We start from the raw sequence: 9,109 nt of genomic DNA on the forward strand, positions 1-9,109 counted from the left end.
TTTTAGTCCCTCTGCCCCCCCTTTTAACTTTGTTTCTTCTTAAGTTGCTCCGTATCCTCTTAAAAAGTTATTTCTTTGCCAGTTAAAAGGGGGGAAAGAAACAATAGCCGCTAGCGGCAACTCACTTCCCTTTCTCCAGCTTTGCTTGTATGATGCGTCTGAGCTGATTGCAGATGACGGCTGACCTCCGTATTTATTTCTTTCGTATCCGAATCCTTCCTGATGTTACAATCCACTTTTTAAATCAATTTTGGGTCCGAATTTCTTGCGTTCGAGAATTAAGCGCTTCCCCAGCAAGCTCGGGGCTTCGTTTTCCGAAGGTAGCTATGGCTTCCCTTCAGCCTGCTTCTCCCCCCCCCCCCGCCGCATTCTTCGCTCCCGCCGGGAGTTACCTGGCGGTCGGGTGGTCTGCGTTTCGGCTTCCGCGGGAACCAGAGTATCTGGACACCCTCCAGGTACTACTTCTGGGGGCCACTGCGCCCTGTGGCACCCCTAAATCCTCCGAAAAACCCGGGATTCTCCGCTTGGAAAAATCCCCGCTTGCGACGGGGTCGCGCTCAACTGGAAGTCAGCTGTATTTTTTCATCTTCACCTATGCGTTTCCCTTTATAATCTTCAAAATACTTTCTTATTTTGTCTGGATCTTCAGTTTCTTTTTTATATAGGTTTTCATAATATTTAAGAAATGTTCTCATAATTTCCTCCGGATTTTCTATTTGCCGTCCTTCAACTTTGATCTTATTTATTACACTTTGTTTTTGTCTTTTCCGCAACTGCCATGCCAAGAGTTTCCCTGTTTTGTTGGCTGATTCGAAAAATCTCTGCTTCATGGATTTTATTCTCCATTCTACCTCTTGATTAACCAAAATTGAATATTGGGTTTGTAGCATCTTGATAGCTTGTTTGTTTTGTTCATCTTTAGGTTTTATCATTAATTTTTTTTCACATATTATATGATTTAAGATATCTTATTTCTTTTTCTCTCTTAATTTTCTTCTAAAGCTATTTTGCTGTATTAAATGACCCCTCATGACAGCTTTGCTTGCGTCCCAAACTATGTCAATGTTGGTATCTTTATTTAAATTCCATTTAAGGTAATCTTCCAGAGTGGCCTTTGCCTTTTCAGTTACCTCGGGGATCTCAAAGAGATAGTCATTCATCCTCCATCTATAAACGCTCTGTGTTTTGCCCTTTATTTCTAAACTAATGGAGTTATGATCCGACAGAGTTCTTGGCTGTATTTCACATTTTGAAATTCTTGGTATTATACATCTTGAGACCCAGATCTGATCTATCCTTGCCCAGCTCTGATGGGGTTCTGAAAAAAAGGAGAATTGTTTTGTGCTCGGATTCTTTTCCCTCCAAACATCTATTAAATCCATGTTTTCCACCAAATTGAACCAAGTTTTTGGCAGTTTCCCTTGGTTGCCTTTCTTTTTCTTTGATGACCTATCCAATTCCGTTTTAACCACTCCATTAAAGTCGCCTAGTACAATTGTTTTTTGACCATCTAATTCAATCAGTCTCTCTTCCAGTTTTCTATAGAATTCCGCCTTATTAGTGTTAGGGGCATAGATAGAGACCACATTCAATTTTTCACCTTGAACATTAATTTGTACTCCCAATATCCTCCCCTCCTCGTCTTTACAGATTAATTTGGGTTCCCATTTTTCTTTAACATAAAGGACAACCCCTCTTTTTTTGCACTCATCAGAACTAATAAACTCCTCCCCTAGTCTTTTATTTTTCAGAATATGCTTATGTTTTTTAGCAATATGGGTCTCTTGCAAGCAAATTACATCCAGATTTTTTTTCTTCAGTACATTTTCAATTTTATTCCTCTTAGATTTTTCATTCAAACCATTCACATTCCATGTTATTAATTTTAATGTCATTATTATCTAATTAGAGTTAACTGTCAAAAAACTACAATTGGAAAAAAGACTAAAAATTAAATTCGAGTAGTCTTGTCTTCTAAGTCCTCCTCCTCCTCTTCTTCTCCCTCTGCTTCTTCTTCTATTTCCTCATCCTCCTCCTCTTTTCCTCTTCCTTCTATCTCCTCCTCTCTGTCCCTCCTCCTCTTTCTCTCCTCCACTTCAGACTCCCTTTCCCCGATTTTATCCTCCATCCTTCCAAGGTCCTTCTCATATCTCCTTGAGAATTTCCTCACTTCTTGTATATCTGTCAGCCTAAATCTTTTGTTTTTATAATAGAAGGAGATCCCTTCCGGGAACTCCCACCTATACTGTATACTGTTTCTTTTCAGGACACTCACCAGCTGTTTATATCCCTCTCTTTTTTGTAAGAATCTAGTAGGTATTTCTTTGAATATGATGATTGGTCTGCCATCAATTGTCAGCTTTTTTTGGTAGCTTGTCTTCAGTATTGCATTCCTCATTTCTAAGGAGTTGAATATCACTAAGCAGTCTCCCGGTAACCTCTTTGTTTTGGCTTGTAGGGACTTAACTTTTATTCTAAACGCATTTTCCACAGTGAATTCAACCTCTTCTTCCTTCATACCAAGCCATTTAGCTAACTCTTTAATCATTTTAACCTTGATAGTTTCGTTTGTCTCTTCACCTACGCCTCTGAATTTTAGGTTTAATTGCCTCTGTCTCATTTCCAGCATGGCTAGGCTGTCCCAAACTTGATCTTGACTTTTACTCAAATCTCCTAGTTCCTCTTTGATTTTGTCTGTCTCTCTTTTATTCTTTTTCACTTCCTTTTGGATTCTCTTAGTTGATTCCTCTATTGTTTTGGATCTAATTGTCAGATCCTTTATTTTAGTTGAAAGTTCGCCGACTGCCCCCTCTATTTTCTTATCTAACCTTTCCTGCACCTCCCCTAACTTCTTTTCTAGGAGCTGATCACTTTGCTTGAATTCTTCTTTTATCTTCCACCACAGAGCATCCAGATCTTTGATTTCTTCTTGTCGTGATGCTCTCCTTTCTGCCGGCATTCCCCCTACTTTCTTGACATTTTTCCCTGACATTTTGAGCCCACTTTCTTAGATTATTACAGTGTTTTCCAAACTATTACCAAAATTCCTGGTGCAGTTTATAGTTTTACCCCTAGGGGGCCTACAGTCCACCTCTAATGATTTCTAAATACAGAGAGCTTCAACACTGTTTCCTCTAATATCCAACCAACCAGATGTCCATTGCAAAAATGCCACTAGGTGTCCCTTTTCAACCACTTTCCCCAATTCTCTATATTTTGATTTAAACCCCTTCTTCCTTGAGCTCCTTATCTGTATTATATTCTCCTATTGGCTAATTCTTGTTTTTAGATCTAATATTACCAATAGACCACTTTTGTTAGCATGTTTCCAAAAACCCTATAAACAGTTATTCCGAAGGGACCAATACCTTAATTTAAAAGGGTTCAGTCCAAATTAGTAAACTCAGTCCAATTAATACAGTTTAGTACTCCTTCTGTCCGATTAACCCACTTAGTCTAATTAGTGCAGATGTGTCTTTCAATTTTCAATTTTCAGCCACTTGGCGGCCTAATCCCATTTAATTTAAATGCTCTTCAGCCACTTGTAGGCCTAATCCAGATTCAACCGATCTATTTAAAAGTTTTTAGTAGTCCAAAAATATGTATTTATACTCCAAGAGGTTTCTTTTGTTCTGTCTTTTTATTAAGGAGTTATGGTGTTGTAATCCAAATCAGGACATGGAGTATTGCAATCCAAATCAAGACATAGAGTTCAGGGAGCAGGCAGTAATATGTTACAAGAGAAGAACAAAAAAAAAAAGAAAAGACAAAAAGAAAAAAGTGTCTTTCAATTTTCAGCCACTTGGCGGCCTAATCCCATTTAATTTAAACACTCTTCAGCCACTTGTAGGCCTAGTCCAAATTTAAACCGATCAATTTAAAAGTTTTTAGTAGTCCAAATATATGTATTTATAGTCCAAGAGGTCTCTTTTCTTCTGCCTTCTTATTAAGGAGTTATGGTATTATAATCCAAATCAGAACATAGAGTACAGGAAGAAGGCAGCAATACATTACAAGAGAAAAGCAAGAAAATGGCTCCCCACTCCTGAGTCACTGTACTTCCAGAAGGTCACAAGTAAAGCACAAAAACTTGCTGCAGTGTATATCCGATATTCAGTTTATTATAAGGGAAAAAAAGGAGTCCAGAAAGAGGAGAATTTTTTTTTCTCTTGGAAAAACCAAAAAAGAGGGAGTGTGAGCACTTAAAGTGGAAGGACTCTCCATATACTTGCAGCCATTAGTAGTCAATAAAGTGAGATGAGTGCTGCAACCCCAGAGTCGTCCACGACTGGACCTAATGGTCAGGGGTCCCTTTACCTTTAGCTTCCTTTATATTCTGCCAGGGTCAGCACAGCGTGTGGTACATTGACCGCAATTTCCTGTCCAAAGGTTAGTTTATCTGCTTCTTTTATCAGAAGAGCTGTAGCTGCCACTCCTGAAAGGCATGGGGGCCATCCTTTGTCGACATTCTCCAGTTGTCTTGAAAGGTAAGCTACTGGTCTCTTCCAGCTCCCCAATGTTTGGGTAAGTACTGTTGGAAACTGGCCCCCTCGGGAAAGGCTGACTCCTCTTCCAGGCACTGGGGCCTGTTACCGGTGATCTTCCCTGGCTGGTCTTTGGTCAGACCAGGGAGATCTTCAATGAGCGACACCTCCCTCTTGAGAGATGCACACTCCCTTCCCCCTTGCATGCCAGCAGGAAGAAGAAAACAGTCAGAAAAGTAGTCTATTTATTCTACTTTATTCCTGGACTGTACATTGCATAAGAGCTTGCACAAAGCATGTCTGCTCTCTCAGAAACCTCCAAACGTCTCACTAACTCCTCCTTTGCAAGAACAGCAGGAAGGTCTCAAGTTACACTGAGAACACAACCCTGAGAAAAGCGTTGAACATCCGGTCCCACGCTCAGAAACATCAGACAATTCATGTGATGTAAACAATGTGCTGCTACTTCGCAGGTGCTGAGCACTCATATTACAACATCCTCCCCCATATGAGTCGAAGTGAGCTGCAAAAACAAAAGCAGCATCTAGAGAAGTAAACAAACAGTTGTTATACACATAACAATCCCCTGTTGTTTCAGTTCCACCTTTGGAACTACCTGCCACTGGTTCCACCAGTGTAAACCTCTGGTTGCTTGTTTTCCAAGAAATTAGAGCTTCTGCTCTACCTTGGCTAGGGGGAATTATGTTGCTTTTTGCAACTTTCAGGAGTGACTTTGTCTCTGTCTTGGACAAACCTTGAACCTGGCTTGAGTTGTTAACTACAGCAATACATGCAACAGCTGAGTTAGCAAACTCCTGAGAGTACCTTTTGGGTGGTATTCCCTTTGTGACTCTCTCAGATCTGCAAATGAGGTGCAGATCCTCCTTGCTGACTGGTTCATCCTTGGGACTTTTGGGAGAACCACGCCCAACAGTAAACAGTGGTTCTGTCAATTCCAATTCAGCCTTAACCTGTGAAGGCCTGGACATTGTGTCGGAATTCAAGCCTATATCAGTAGTAACTGGCAACTCTCCAGGCACCCGGCTTGATCTCCTGTTGACCTCCCTGTCTGCATTCCCCAGCAAGATTCAGGCTAGGTCACGATAGGCGATTCTTCTCAGCGTGAGAAGAACACACCCTCTCTTTTCTGCCCCCCCCCCGGCAGGGGAAAGAGATAGACAGAAACGTATTTACATGCCTTTATTTCTGTCTTTGCAGCATTACAAAAAACATGACTGCTCTCTTCAAGCTCCAGCAGTCGAGTGACAAACACATCCTGTACTTCCTGTACAGGAACAAGAGGAAGAGCTCATATTACACTCTGAGCTAATTCCGGTGCTTCGCACTGTGAATTGACTGTCCCTCTGTTTCCCACGGAACAGTCCCAACATTCCATCATGTGATGTTTTCAAGCTAGCAGCTCGCAGCTGCATTGCTTCTATATCGTAACATACTCTCCCATATGAATCAATGTGAACTGCGAACAAAGCTTGATCCAGAGAAGAAAACAAACAGTTGTTATACATATAACACTCCCCTGTTGTTTCAGTTCCACCCTTGGAACTACCCGCCACTGGTTTCCCCAGTGTACCTCTCTGGTTGCCTGACTTCCAAGGAATGAGTGCATCTGCATTACCTTGGCTAGCAACTCTCTGTTGTGTCTTTGTCTCTGACTTAGACACAGCTTCAACCTGTCTTGAGTTGTCAACAATAGTAACACATGCAACAGCTGAGTTAGCAAACTCTTTAGAATACCTCTTGGGTGGTACACCCTTTGTAACTCTCTCGGACCTGCGTATGAGGTGCTGATCCTCTCTGCTCACTGGTTCAGTCTCAGGACTCTTTGGAGAACCAGTTCCAATAGTAAACAGTGGTTCATCCTTCACTTGTGAAGGTCTAGCCATTGTGTGAGATTTCCTCTCAATGACTGTGTCAACTGAGCTCTTTGAGCTATCACTGTCACTCTCAGTACCACTGTAATCAGTAAAATCATCAGCATCATCTGAATTGTCCTCAGTGGGAAATGTGTAAACAATTACTCTCCTCTGTTCAGGAGCACTCTCTAGAAATTTTGTGAGAATCACCTGACCAGATTCAGACAAAATTACTCTGTAGAGACCCTTTTCATAACCCACAAAAATGCCTCTGGCATTCTTTACTCCACCTGGAGCATCAGATTTCATATGAGACCCAAAAACCTTAAAATGGGCAACAGAAGGTTTTCTATGGAACAGCTTCTCAAAAGGAGAACTTCCCAAATCTTTTGAAACCTTTCTCAGCCAAGTGTAACAATAACACAACAAAGATTCAGCCCAATACTCATGTGGCAAATGTGAACTCAGCAATTACGCCTTCATCCCATTTTGCAATTCTTTGTTCACTTGCACACAGACACTTTTGTTCCATGCTCCTGCAGAAACAGCAGTCTTGTGCCTTATGCCTTGCTTATCCAGGAAATCCTGAAAATCCTGCAGAAGAAAAACTGGCTTTTCATCTGTGAAAAGACAATCAATGTTAGCATCATGAACATTTTTAACCTTGTCACAAAACTCTTTAAACCTTTCTAAGGCTTCTTTTGGTCTCTGCAATATGTATATCCACACATAATGAGAGAAATAACCCCCACACACAAGATAATATCTTGCATAGCCTCTAGATGGTGCTAGAGGACCAATCACATCAGCATACACTCGCTGAAATGCACTGTTAACTTTCGTCGCCTTCTGGACGTTTTTCTTCACACCTGCAAGAGAAATCATGTTAGACTCGAATGCATTACAACTATTGCAATCATTTTGATCAAAAGTCAATAAATATAGTCCATCTTTCTCTCTGGCAGAAAGATACAGCTCTCCATCTTTGAAGATTTTGCAGCTTTCTCTATCATAGGACAAAGTCAGTCCTTTCTTTGTGATCTGCGAAACACTCAGCAGATTGAACTTCAAATCAGGAACCAAATATACATTGTTAATAGTCAAGTTCAGACTCTCTAGATACACAGTTCCAAACCCGGTCGCTTCCAGCTCCTGGCCATTGGCCTATTTCACAGCGAAGCTTTGCTTCTTAAACGTAGAAAACAGTTCTCGGCGTGACGTCATGTGTTGCTTGCAACCCATGTCCAAAACAAAAGCGTTTTCCACTTCTGGTGTGGCTTTTAGTGACATCAAAGCCATAGCTGGTTCCATCTGGGACTTAGTATGAGTCTTGCCTGACGCCTCAGGCTTTGCAGAGCTCCCCTTAGCTCCTTTCTGCTGACGTGGCCTCTTACAGTTCCTCTGAACATGCCCAGGCTGGCCACAATTGCGACAACAAACAACGTTCAGAGCTTCTGTTTGCTCTTCTCTTGCAATAGCAGTGGGGGCACTACAACTCCAAGCCTCACTCCCCTTGTCAGCAACATCCGTTGCATCAAGAACAGGAACATCAACAGCAACAGTTCCTTCACTCCCCCTTTTGGAGTCAAAGCTCTTCTCAGCTTTCGATGAGCTTTCAAGAATCTGGCTATCGCTTTCTTGGCTCTCTCTCTCTCTGGTGGTGCAGCCAACTCTTGGCCCTTGCTTCCCATCCCAGCTTGACAAGCTTTTCGGAGGGATTGCCAAGCGATTTGTGGCTCCACAGCATCCAACAGAATAGGCTCAAGATCAGCTTCCACATTCTCAGCCAGAATTCTGATCAAACGCTGCTTAAGCTCATTTTGAACTTCAGCCTTTCTCCCCTGTGCATGTCCAGCATCACGTAGTGGGGATTGCACTAAGTGCCAAAGTTGCTCTCCCACTAGCAAATATTCCATTGCAAAACTCCACTGTTCCCAGTTTTGCCCACTCAGCTTCTGACTGAATAAGGCCATCTTCATTCCAAGCCTCTTCTCTCAGTCACGCTGTCAGAGCTGCCCAAGGTCCCAGCTCACAAAGGACCAACGCTGCTTCGTTGTTAAGTACAAAAGTCTTTATTGAAGTTCAGTTTCACTTCCAGACCCGCAGCGCGCAGCTCCACGTCTCAAGTGTCAGACCGCTGATGATCCCTCTGAATCTCCTCCCCCCGTACACCAGTTTAAGACCCTCGCCTTGCTCCACCTTTTCCGCTGCTCTTTCCTCCTCTGGGTCCGCCTGCCCGCCGGGGTCTCACCCTTTCTAGCCTCTTCTGACGCTGATTCCCCTGAGCCTTCTCCCTCCCTCCGGCGGGCTTTAGGAGCTGGTTCCCCATCCGGGTCTCCTACTGTCCCCCGCGCCTGCACATTTGAACTTGGTGCGCGCGCCCAGCCAGCACCTTTCCTCCTGACCGTTTCACTGCTGCTGTCACTGCTTCCCCCTTCGGGGGGGCTAGCTGCAACTGACCTCCCCTCCATTCCCCCACTCTCCGATGGAGGCGTGGTCAGCCCTGACTCACCTCCTCTCCCCGCTGGAGGGGACGCTGGCCCTGACACATGTGACTCTTCCCCCCCACTACGCTCTGGTGGGGAAACTGGTCCTGATCCCCCACTGCTGCTTTGGGGTTCCCCTCTGGCTCCTTGTTTCTGGTGCGTCCCCCCTGGGACCCCCCTTGCTCTGACCATCGGCGCCCCCTTCTGGGAATCTTCTGATTCGCTGGAGAAGCTCATGGAATCTCTCGGGCCACTGTCATACTCC

The 9,109-nt window shown here is 43.3% G+C and overlaps 1 long non-coding RNA gene across 1 annotated transcript in view; it reads right to left on the reverse strand.

Moving 5' to 3' along the window:
- The window catches only part of LOC310753877, a 48,501-nt gene extending 40,158 nt beyond the window's left edge, over positions 1–8,343 (reverse strand). The window contains exon 1 of the long non-coding RNA XR_014543482.1: positions 7,883–8,343. This is a non-coding gene — a long non-coding RNA (uncharacterized lncRNA). The remainder of the gene's footprint in view (positions 1–7,882) is intronic.
- Between the last annotated feature and the right edge of the window lie 766 nt (positions 8,344–9,109).

Source organism: Podarcis filfolensis, assembly GCF_964270895.1.
Source record: "Podarcis filfolensis genome assembly, chromosome: W".
NCBI lineage: Eukaryota > Metazoa > Chordata > Lepidosauria > Squamata > Lacertidae > Podarcis > Podarcis filfolensis.